Source organism: Phyllobates terribilis, unplaced genomic scaffold, assembly GCF_046119375.1.
Source record: "Phyllobates terribilis strain yellow unplaced genomic scaffold, ASM4611937v1 Scaffold_130__1_contigs__length_5004896, whole genome shotgun sequence".
NCBI lineage: Eukaryota > Metazoa > Chordata > Amphibia > Anura > Dendrobatidae > Phyllobates > Phyllobates terribilis.
In genome coordinates this window covers 611,863-625,099 of record NW_027362890.1, presented here as the reverse complement: position 1 = coordinate 625,099, position 13,237 = coordinate 611,863, and the positions used below count along the sequence as shown (strand labels likewise).

The 13,237-nt window shown below is 45.5% G+C and overlaps 1 pseudogene; it reads left to right on the top strand.

The window, feature by feature from the left end:
• The window catches only part of LOC141203905 (uncharacterized), a 141,697-nt pseudogene that overhangs the window by 42,577 nt on the left and 85,883 nt on the right, over positions 1 to 13,237 (top strand).

The following is a 13,237-nucleotide window of genomic DNA, read 5'->3' as shown; positions in this document are numbered from 1 at the left end:
CGAGCCAATCCTCCAACATGGCTCATACAGGTGTTTGCAGGGTTGACTATGGCCCCCACCCGATGTGTAAGGATGTCACCATAACCTATTGACAGAGTGACAGGGCGTCCTGATGGGTCTACTAGATTCCGGGAGCGGCAGGGGTCCCAGACTTCTGAGGGGCTGGGGGGTGGTGTTTTTTTAGCAGTTGCTTGGAGCAAGGGCCGAAGTACGGGTAATGGATGTGGGGTGGAGGATGCCATAGGAGACGTATGGGGTAAAGGAGGGGGGGCTGGAGTATCTTGAGCCCATCCCTCCTCTAGCTCCGTATCGTCTTGAATAGCAGTATGTTGGCGGAGGGAGAGCAGTCTGGCCTGAAATTCTGGGGAGTTGAGGAGGATATCCCCAGGGTTGTGGGTGACTCCCATAGGAAACAGGGGAAGCGTCTCAGCATCGTGGACTGGAGCAGAGGGTGTCACATTAGTTTCAGATGGGTGCTCTGGGACTGCGGGCTTTTCCACCTGTGCTGGTGGCTGGTAATATGCACCGGACGGATCTAGTAGTGGATATAGGCCGGATTGGGGCTTTCCGGGCCTCCCACAACAAGTAAGAGGTGTAGCAAAATGGCCGTGGGAGGGAGGAGTTAGAGTGGAAGTGGGATTGTTCTTGGAGGCAGGAAAAGGTGTAGTAAGATGGCCGTTGGAGGGAGGAGTTAGAGTGGGGGTGGGATTGTTCTTGGAGGCAGACTGGGCATCGTGCCATGGGCGGCCCGCCCCACAGACACAGCAGAACTCCGCCCAGGGTGGGTTTTGCTCTCCACACCCTCGACACGTCCACCCCTCCAGTGATTTGTTGTTGGCACCATTATAGGGCGGTGGCTGAGGGCTCGGTGTAGTGACAGGCATCAAAGGTGCAACGGCCATTTTGGGGGCGCATAACAAATCACAGTCTGCAGCTTTCATGTATCCGAACAAAGGCTCAGCATTCTCTGTCCCCCCCACACCATCCACTTCTTTCCAGCCTTCAGACTTCAAATTACTCGCTACTCTAAGATGTGCTTGAGCCTGGTGCAGAAATCCCAAATCACTCAACTTTCCCTTTCTCTGTGTGACGCATTCTTTCCAAACTGAAGGCTGGAGCCTGCCTGTACTAGATAAGCCTATCAATTTATACAAATTCTTAACATTCCTAACAGCCTTCTTGCCTTCCCGTGACTCTACTAATTGGATAACCCCCACAGCACCGTCCGGCAACTTGTGAAGTCTCTCAGATTTGAATATACGCAACATTTTCTTATAGAATGCAATGATCTGTCGCGACTCAGATCACTGGTGCAGCCGACAGGTCGCCACTCCTCAGTGTAGAGTACCTCTCAATACACTGATGAGATAGAGAGTTACCTCTCAATCTATCTCTTCCCTAACCTTGAATGGCGACTTTACAGTACGACTCACCACGGCACCCTGACTGACAGTAGAACACCTCCTTATGAGGTTTCTCTGTATAAGACGAAGAGTACCTCTCAATTCGTCTTCTTTCCTACCACGGCACCACCCGTCAGTGTAGAGTACCTCTCAATACACTGATGAGATAGAGAGTCACCTCTCAATCTATCTCCTTTCCTACCCTTGAATTTAGAGCAGTCTCTGTGTTAGACGAAGAGCACTCCTCAATTCGTCACAGATTCTGACAGCACAACACCTCCTTTTACACTACAATTCAGGAATGCTTTGAAACCTCGACTATCAGTCACGGGAGGCAGCTATCTAAAGAGAGTTCAGTGACCGGGGGAGGAGGAGGTGGTGTGCACACGAGCACGCGCAGGCATGCGACGTCACTCGTTTTAACACTTGCTGGTTCAGGACGTGGTGCGGGACGCCTGAGGTCTCACCACTCGACCGGTCACCCACCCAGATCCAACCTGACAACCCAACAGGAACCGCTGCGGCTGACACACAGGCAAGTGAAACATATATATATATATATCTCAACTTACCGTGTTCGATGGAGGTTGATCAGGCCTCAAATTCAGCCACCGCGGTCACCACCAGGGAAGTCAGCAATATGGGTCCGGGAGGGCGGCGTACCGCTAGCCACGCCGCACGTTGGGCGCCATTTGTGGGGGTCGTGATGACATTCCACTCGTCCTCCAGTCACTCCAAATTCAAACTATGAGCATGGGTCAACCATTCAAAGAATGAGTCAGACAACAAGCTGGTTCAAACTCAGAGCATGCTCAGAAGACTACTACAGACAACGTTTTCAGCAATGTTCTGTGTTTATTTTTACATGCATAGACCTAAATACACTACATAATGGGAGGGGATAGGGGTTGTCCGGAGCGGGGTAATTCATGAAAGTCCAGTGTCTGGCCACTCCTGATTGGTCCACATCTCCTTATCTCGGTCTCTGGGCAGATATTGCAGCCGTCAGCTTATAATCTTGTTTCGTTTCTCTGAAATAAGTCTTGGCAACACTGGAACTGTCTTAGTTTAAGTTTCGATTTGAGTAATAATAGCAAGGAAAGCTTATTGTTATAGGACACAAAATGATGGTTAGTACATTAGCAAAAAAGCGTATAAAAGTTACAAAAGTATAAAAGTTACAAGAAAATATATATATTCTCTTTTACCCTGACAATACATGTAGTATAATGCACAGCCCATAGTCATACATGTAGTATAATGCACAGCCCATAGTCCATACATGTAGTATAATGCACAGCCCACAGTCATCCATGTAGTATAATGCACAGCCCATAGTCCATACATGTAGTATAATGCACAGCCCACAGTCATCCATGTAGTATAATGCACAGCCCACACTCTTACATGTAGTATAATGCACAGCCCATACTCATACATGTAGTATAATGCACAGCCCACAGTCATCCATGTAGTATAATGCACAGCCCATAGTCATACATGTAGTATAATGCACAGCCCATAGTCATACATGTAGTATAATGCACAGCCCATACTCTTACATGTAGTATAATGCACAGCCCATGGTCCATACATGTAGTATAATGCACAGCCCATAGTCCATACATGTAGTATAATGCACAGCCCACACTCTTACATGTAGTATAATGCACAGCCCATAGTCATACATGTAGTATAATGCACAGCCCATAGTCATACATGTAGTATAATGCACAGCCCATAGTCATACATGTAGTATAATGCACAGCCCATAGTCCATACATGTAGTATAATGCACAGCCCATAGTCATACATGTAGTATAATGCACAGCCCATAGTCATACATGTAGTATAATGCACAGCCCATAGTCATAAATGTAGTATAATGCACAGCCCATAGTCATACATGTAGTATAATGCACAGCCCATAGTCATACATGTAGTATAATGCACAGCCCATAGTCCATACATGTAGTATAATGCACAGCCCATAGTCATACATGTAGTATAATGCACAGCCCATAGTCATACATGTAGTATAATGCACAGCCCATAGTCCGTACATGTAGTATAATGCACAGCCCACAGTCATACATGTAGTATAATGCACAACCCATACTCATACATGTAGTATAATGCACAACCCATACTCATACATGTAGTATAATGCACAGCCTATAGTCCATACATGTAGTATAATGCACAGCCCACACTCATACATGTAGTATAATGCACAGCCCACACTCTTACATGTAGTATTATGGCAAAGGGCACCGTGTAGTCGCTGATTTAAAAAAAACCCAGAACATTATACTCGCCTTCTCTCTGCTCCCTCGCCGCTCGGTGTCTTTTTCTGGAGCTGCCGCTGACTTCAGCTACAAGTGACAGGAGAGCATGATGTTACTTCCATGCGCCCCCTAATGGCGTACATGCCGATGTCAGCTGCTGGCCTCTGATTGGTCAGCAGCGTGTATTGTGGCTCTTCAGCTGAATGTCAGTCCGAGAACACATCCAGCTGAAGTAGGGGTCGGTCGCAGGAGCCACTGCGGTCATTAAGCCTCTCAATATAATGCTCTCATAGTACCTCTATTTCCCCACACCGTATAATGTTCTCACAGTACCACCATCCCCCCACATACAGTATAATGTTCTCACAGTACCGCCATCCCCCCCACATAGAGTATAATGTTCTCACAGTACCGCCATCCCCCCACATACAGTATAATGTTCTCACAGTACCTCCATCCCCCCACATACAGTATAATGATCTCACAGTACCGCCATCCCCCCCACATACAGTATAATGTTCTCACAGTACCGCCATCCCCCCACATACAGTATAATGTTCTCACAGTACCGCCATCCCCCCACATACAGTATAATGTTCTCACAGTACCGCCATCTTCCCACATACAGTATAATGTTCTCATAGTACCGCCATCCCCCCCACATACAGTATAATGTTCCCACAGTACCGCCATCCCTCCACATACAGTATAATATTCTCACAGTACCGCCATCTTCCCACATACAGTATAATGTTCTCACAGTACCGCCATCTTCCCACATACAGTATAATGTTCTCATAGTACCGCCATCCCCCCCACATACAGTATAATGTTCCCACAGTACCGCCATCCCTCCACATACAGTATAATATTCTCACAGTACCGCCATCTTCCCACATACAGTATAATGTTCCCACAGTGCCACCATCCCCCCACATACAGTACAATGTTCTCACAGTACCGCCATCCCCCCCACATACAGTATAATGTTCTCACAGTACCGCCATCCCCCCCACACCGTATAATGTTCTCACAGTACCGCCATCTTCCCACATACAGTGTAATGTTGTCACAGTACCGCCATCCCCCCCACATACAGTATAATGTTCTCACAGTACCGCCATCTTCCCACATACAGTATAATGTTCCCACAGTACCGCCATCCCCCCACATACAGTGTAATGTTCTCACAGTACCGCCATCTTCCCACATACAGTATAATGTTCCCACAGTACCGCCATCCCCCCCACATACAGTGTAATGTTCTCACAGTACCGCCATCCCCCCCACATACAGTATAATGTTCTCACAGTACCGCCATCTTCCCACATACAGTATAATGTTCTCACAGTATCGCCATCTTCCCACATACAGTATAATGTTCTCACAGTACCGCCATCCCCCCCACACCGTATAATGTTCTCACAGTACCGCCATCTTCCCACATACAGTATAATGTTCCCACAGTGCCACCATCCCCCCACATACAGTATAATGTTCTCACAGTACCGCCATCCCCCCCACACCGTATAATGTTCTCACAGTACCGCCATCTTCCCACATACAGTATAATGTTCCCACAGTTCCGCAATCTTCCCACATACAGTATAATGTTCTCACAGTCCCGCCATCCCCCCACATACAGTATAATGTTCTCACAGTACCGCCATCTTCTCACATACAGTACAATGTTTCCACATTACCACCATCCCCCCCACATGCAGTGTAATGTTCCCACAGTTCTGCCATGTTCCCACATACAGTACAATGTTCCCACATTACCACCATCCCCCCCACATACAGTATAATGTTCCCACAGTTGCGCAATCTTTCCGCATACAGTATAATGTTGTCACAGTCCCACCATCCCCCCACATACAGTATAATATTCCCACATTACCACCACCCCCCCACGTACAGTATAATGTTCCCACATTACCACCATCCCCCCCACATACAGTATAATGTTCCCACAGTTCTGCAATCTTCCCACATACAGTATAATGTTTCCACAGTGCCACCATCCCCCCACATACAGTATAATGTTCTCACAGTACCGCCACCCCCACCCACATACAGTATTATGTTCCCACAGTACCACCTTCCCCCCCACATACAGTATAATGTTCCCACAGTGCCACCATCCCCCCACATACAGTGTAACACTTGCTTTTCTTTTTTTGGTGTTTTTCATGTAATATATGGAAGCCTACAGGAAAATGCTAAAAGAAACATAATTTCCAGGAATAAAACCACTGTACATGGAGACATTAGCATCAAATAACTGTAATGTTCTTACAAACACGCTCTTATAAATGAGATCTAATGTGATAAAAGATTACAACCTGGGAAAGACGGGAAACATTCATACAGACGGTCGCTGATGATGTAGTCAGTGAAGGACTCTGGCCATATCTGTTTCTAGAGCCGTATTAGAAGATGAAGATGTCGTCCTCATCATGAAGTTGTTATTTCTCATGCCATATGTAATGTGTATGACGAGAATTAGCGTTATGGAAGATGAGTCTATAAGAAATGTATTCAGCTGCCGACTCCGAGGAAGAAACTGCTTGTTGTCTGTGGCCTAAAATATATAGGTTTTATTAGTACGTCAGGGACAAAAGCAGAATGTTGTAAAATAATAAAAATACCATTGCTGCTTGGGTTTCTGGGTGATTCTTACTGAAGCCGTGGCCAACTTAGCCAGTGATCGGAAGTATGGAGGAGATGTCTAAGTCAGCAATTCAACTTATGTTCCAGTCCATAAAAAACTAGAGAACACAACATCTACACATTCTATCTCCTGATATATTTCCCTTATTGTCTCCAGTAATTGTATTATTACACAGGATTCTTTATGATGTTACATCGGCTCATCATCTTCTCATTCAGGTTTCTACAATATCAGATCCTCTCAGTGAAGATCTTCTATATTAAGAGAATTTTTCTGAATCACCTATCAAGGATGGACATGGACAGAGACAAGATGGTGGAGAGGATATTACACCTCACCCTAGAGATCCTCTTCCGGCTTACTGGAGAGGTGAGAGATTCTGATGACGTCACATTACATCATTATCTATGGGAATAACAGATGGACAGAACTGGAGAGGTGAGGACTCTGGAAATGTCTGTAGTGAGATTTATTAATGTGTCTCTCCATAACCAGGATTACACAGTAGTGAAGAAGACCTCTAGTGAGCGCTGTCAGGACCCTGTGTCTGAGGGATGGGGAAGACCCCTGAGCCCAATCACAGGACCTCCACCTCCCCCCCTGATACATGAGGACATCAATGCTCAGAAGATCCTAGAACTCACCTACAAGATGATTGAGCTGCTGACTGGAGAGGTGACACTGCTGGGAATGCTGGGACATTATACAGTAATGCTATAAAGGGATCGGGGGGATGACAGTATCATTGTATGTGTCAGGTACCTATAAGGTGTCAGGATGTCGCCGTCTATTTCTCCATGGAAGAGTGGGAGTATTTAGAAGGACACAAATATCTGTACAAGGACATCATGATGGAGGTTCCCCAGCCCCTCACATCACCAGGTAATAGACAGGACTAAATACACACGGCCTATAATTATCTGTATGTAAAGAATGAATTCAGTCCCTATATGTGTTTCCTCCAGATCTATCCAGTAAGAGGACAACAGCAGAGAGATGTCCCCGTCCTCTTCTTCCACAGGACTGTAAACAAGAAGATCCCAATGTTCCTCAGGATCATCAGGTAGATGGAGAGAAGGTGTCATGAGATCTCCCCTATGATGTGTAGACCGCTGTGAAGGTCTTGTGCTCAGTCTTGTTTTATCCACCAGTATTATATGTTTTCTACTTGTATAATGAGAACGGTGGAGATGACAGGATTAGAGCTGATCCCAGATGTGACTTCTCCATCTGTCTGTGACTTTACAATATTTGTTTCAGGGTGAAGATCTGATCCGTATTATAACTACAGAGACATATGTGAGGGGTGATGAGCGGTGTAAGGAGGAGATTCCTACATATGACTACCCAGGTGAGTAGTGACCACTAAATGCAGAGATGTCACAGATTCTTCTCAGTCACCGGCTGTGGCTGCTTTATCGGTGGTGTAGTCCGACCGTATCACAATCGTGTGATCACCATTTTTCCTCTATACCACAACATTCTCCTCCATCTGAAAATGTTCACATTACTTTGTGTAATTGTAAAAGCCCTTTTCTAAAGAACTTACAACCTGGAGAATCCACCTACCCCCTGGGATTAGTAGACGCTGACCGTTACCTGCCCAGATCTGTAAACTACAAAGCCAAATGACAGCGTACGTAGAAAGTGCTGACAAGTGAGAAAATCACTTGAAGAAAAATATTCTGATGGGCCTGTAAGAGAAAGCGGAGGGTAATGATGCTGTTGGCTTCCTAGATCCCTGATATCTTATTGGATGAATCTACCTTCTCTCCACTCTGTGCGGCTGAATGTGCTCATATGGTCCCTACAAGACCAGGTCCAGTCTTTCTGGCCAAACTTCACTTTTATGATCGACAATATTAAATGTGCAGTGAGGGCCAAGTGTGAATTTTTGTACAATAACAACAGAGTTTCCCTTTATCCTGACTTTTCAAACTATCTTCAAACAGGATTGTGATATACTACATAAATAACATTACACCTGTGCCATGATATATCTCTAAGCTGTGCGTGGCTGATGGCTGTAATATACATCTATTCACATCTCCAGGAGATGTGGTGGCATGGCTCGAGCCCTGGTTTCATGGATTCACTCCACATCATCATTCCATTATGTTTTCAGTCCTAAAGAATTCAGATTCCTGCACAATCTATCCTGAAATGGGGGCACTAATACTTTCTCTACTCTTCTGGTCAGGACTCTTCATACCTCCAATGGTCCACCATAAATGAGTGCGACTCCGGTTTAGTGTTGGAGCTCTCCCTTATATATACGTTCCTGTTGGGGATGTAACATATCCTTTATTCTGTCTTTTTTACAGGTTCATTCTCTATGATAGTTTGATTGTGGTGGGATCGGCCGGCCTCACTTATGTGTCTCTGTAACTCCATGATGGTCTTTAAAAGAAGGTCTCCATTACCTCTTCCCAATGCCGAGGTCTAAATTTAAGATGCGTCATCTCTGCACTATTATAAAAAGTTCTACTTCAATATCTAATATTTCTTCTTGAATTTATCTGACATAAAATATTGTCCCTTACGATAGTTTAGATGATGAAGAGCCCCCGAGCCCCAGACTCTAATTACCCCAGAGAGGTTTCACCACTAGTTACTCACTATTTACTGAGAAGACTGTTCAGTTCGATCATTTCAGTAGATGTGTTACTGTCTATACTCACAGATTTTGACTTCAGCAGTTCGTTCCCAAAATACTCTGATTTACCCCCTTCCCGCAGACAGTTTTGTGTTCCTAATCAGGCCCCATTCTTCAAATCTGACGTGTGTCACTTTATGTGGTGACAATGTTGGAAATCTTCACAAAGGATAATAGGAAACAAATGGACCTTACAAATTATTTCCAACTACTCTTGAATGTGACAATCCCCTATATACGGTTGTACACTACTGTCTGGGCACATGGCAGGGTAAGAAGGGAAGGAGCGACATTTAGCTATTAGGAATGCAGATCCCAGAGGAGATGGGACACAACATTTGCAGAAACCTTAATATGACAAAATGGCAGAAAACCAGAGCAATAGAAATCCCCATAAAGTGACTCCATTTTGGAAATTATAACCCTCAGTGAATTAATCTATAGGAGTAGTGACTATTTTGACTCCACGGACACTTTCTGGACATTAGCTCGCAGTCGATGTTGGAGAGTAAAAATTGCACAATGGCCATTTTATTCCCCAACACATAGTGCCCAGATTGTGCTCCAGGAGACACACACCGTAAATGAAGAGGGTTCTTCTCACTATAGTAATGCCAAATACATGGATGATAAATGTGGTTTGGGCACATTGCAAGGCTCAGAAGAGAGGGGGAGATTTGACTTTGGGAGAGTGGATATTGCTGGATTGGTTTATGGATGAGTAGTAGTTTTTATTGGTATCATTTTCATCTACATAACATTGTTTGGTGGCTTCTTATTCCATATTTTGGAGGCAGAATGAACAGTTGAACACCACGATCCAATGGTTCATCCTATGAAGTTTTCTATTAAACTGTGAATTGTCATTCTGTCAATAAGTTGTCATTTCTACAGACATTTTAAGTAGAAATGTTCAAAAATATAAATTTCCAGGTTGTTTTATTCAAAATTAATAATTGTTTTTTTTCTTGGCAGATGACTGTACCAGGAGATCAGAGGGACAGGAGATTTTTATATCAGATGATCTTGAGATCCCACAGGATACAATTGAAGTGAATGCCATTACTCCAGATATCCCATCATCCCTTCACAGCAAAGATCTGTCATCTGATCCTATGAAACAGGTCCTGTCTTCTGATTCATTACCGACTACTAAGGAAAGTCAAAATAAAAAAATAAGGATTGAAAAACGAACTACTCCTAAATCAAAGAAGCCATTTTCACTTTCAGAAAATAGAAATAGTTTTACCCTCGAAAAGTCTATAAGTCAAAAAATACACACAGTGGACAATAGATATTCTTGTTCCAAATGTGAGAGATGTTTTAACCGTAAATCAGTTTTGGTTGATCACCAGAGAACTCACACTGGGGAGAAGCCTTTTTCATGTTCAGAATGTGGGAAATGTTTTAACCGGAAATCTGAACTTGTTAGACATCAGATAATTCACACAGGGGTGAAGCCTTTTTCCTGTTCAGAATGTGGGAAATGTTTTAACCAGAAATCATATTTTGTTATTCACCAGAGAACTCACACAGGGGAGAAGCCTTTTTCATGTTCAGAATGTGGGAAATGTTTTAACTGGAAATCCAAACTTGTTAGACATCAGATAATTCACACAGGGGAGAAGCCTTTTTCCTGTCCAGAATGTGGGAAATGTTTTAAACAGAAATCATATTTTGTTATTCACCAGAGATCTCACACAGGGGAGAAGAAGCCTTTTTCATGTTCAGAATGTGGGAAGTGTTTTAACCATAAATCAGTTTTGGTTCACCACCAGAGAACTCACACAGGGGAGAAGCCTTTTTCCTGTTCAGAATGTGAGAAATGTTTTATCCAGAAATCAGATCTTGTTAGACACCAGAGAACTCACACAGGGGAGAAGCCTTTTTCATGTTCAGAATGTGGGAAATGTTTTAACCTTAAATCAGCTTTAATTAGGCACCAGAGAACCCACACAGGGTAGAAGCCTTTTTCCTATTCTTTTTTTTTTTAATCCAATAAATTTTTGAGTTTTTTTCATTAGTTTTTTTTTTACAAAACAAGAAACCGGTACATACAATAATAAAATAACATACATGCATCTCTCTGATATATCCTTTCAGCTTGCCCATTACCGTCTGATAACTTGCAGTTACTATATCTTACAATTAACATTCCACATTCTTGAAATCTCTTATATAAGAATAATATTGTAATAAACATTATAATCCTCTACACATATAGGTGTGCTATATTACCCAGACCACATGTTAAGGAATTCCAATACACAATGAAACATTAGACCTCGTCAATGCCTCCCTTCCTCCATAAGTCAAATTGTCTCTCCAGCAATAACCCCCTTGATGGTATTCCAGGTGTATCCAACCATAAGTCTCGTATTTTCTCAAATGTATTCATTGAGTTTCATTTTTGATATACCTCTTTTTCTAATCTTTTATACCATATTTTTCTGACTATAAGATGCACTTTTTTCCTCCAAAATTTTGGAGGAAAGTAGAGGGTGCATCTTACAGTCCGAATGTGGCATATATATATATATATATATATATATATATATATATATATATATATATATAATAATACTCTGGCTGGTTGGGGAGCGGGGCACAGGAGGCAGGAGCCGCCTGCTGCAGCCTACACTGTGCTCGCTGCTAAAGAAAATGACTATTCACTGCTACCCACGCCAATGGGGGTGAATATTCATGGTCTTTAATAGCGGGCACACGCGATCGCTAAGCAGCAGCAGTATCCGCGAGGCGGCTACACTGTGTGCCGGCTATTAAGGAGAATGAAGTCACTGCTCCCCATGCACACACAGTTCCGGCAGACTCTGCGGTGACTCTTCCCGCAGCTCATCTCACCTTGTGAGGGTGCATGGCAGTGAGATCAGCTGCTGGTAGACAGGATTCACGTCGTACACACACGGCTCCGCTTCGTACACCTCGTACACACGCGGCTCCGCTCCATACACCTGGTACACACGCGGATCTGCTCCGTACACCTGGTACACATGCGGCTCCGCTCCGTACACCTCGTACACACGCGGCTCCGCTCTGTACACCTGGTACACATGCGGATCTGCTCCGTACACCTGGTACACATGCGGCTCCGCTCCGTACACCTGGTACACACGCGGATCTGCTCCGTACATCTGGTACACATTCAGCTCCGCTCTGTACACCTCGTACACACGCGGCTCTGCTCCATACACCTCGTACACACGCGGATCTGCTCCGTACACCTGGTACACATGCGGCTCCGCTCCGTACACCTCGTACACACGCGGCTCCGCTCTGTACACCTGGTACACATGCGGATCTGCTCCGTACACCTGGTACACATGCGGCTCCGCTCCGTACACCTCGTACACACGCGGCTCCGCTCTGTACACCTGGTACACATGCGGATCTGCTCCGTACACCTCGTACACACACGCTTATCCGCTCCGTACACCTCTTACATGCGCGGCTCTGCTCCGTACACCTCGTAGACACGCGGCTCCGCTCCATACACCTTGTACACACATGGCTCTGCTCCGTACACCTCGTACACACACTGCTCCACTCCGTACACCTCGTACACGCGCATCTCCGCTCCGTACACCTCGTACACGCGCGGCTCCGCTCCGTACACCTCGTACACACTGCTCCGCTCCGTACGCCTCGTACACGCGCGGCTCTGCTCCGTACACCTCGTACACGCGCGGCTCTGCTCCGTACACCTCGTACACGCGCGGCTCTGCTCCGTACACCTCGTACACACGCGGCTCCGCTCCGTACACCTTGTACACACATGGCTCTGCTCCGTACACCTCGTACACACACTGCTCCACTCCGTACACCTCGTACACGCGCATCTCCGCTCCGTACGCCTCGTACACGCGCGGCTCCGCTCCGTACACCTCGTACACACTGCTCCGCTCCGTACGCCTCGTACACGCGCGGCTCTGCTCCGTACACCTCGTACACGCGCGGCTCTGCTCCGTACACCTCGTACACGCGCGGCTCTGCTCCGTACGCCTCGTACACGCGTGGCTCTGTTCCGTACACCTCGTACACGCGCGGCTCTGCTCCGTACACCTCGTACATGCGCGGCTCCGCTCCGTACACCTCGTACACACGCGGCTCCGCTCCGTACACCTCGTACATGCGCGGCTCTGCTACATCCACACTGTAAACCCCTCCTGACCCCACACATAAACTTCAGCTCATCCAG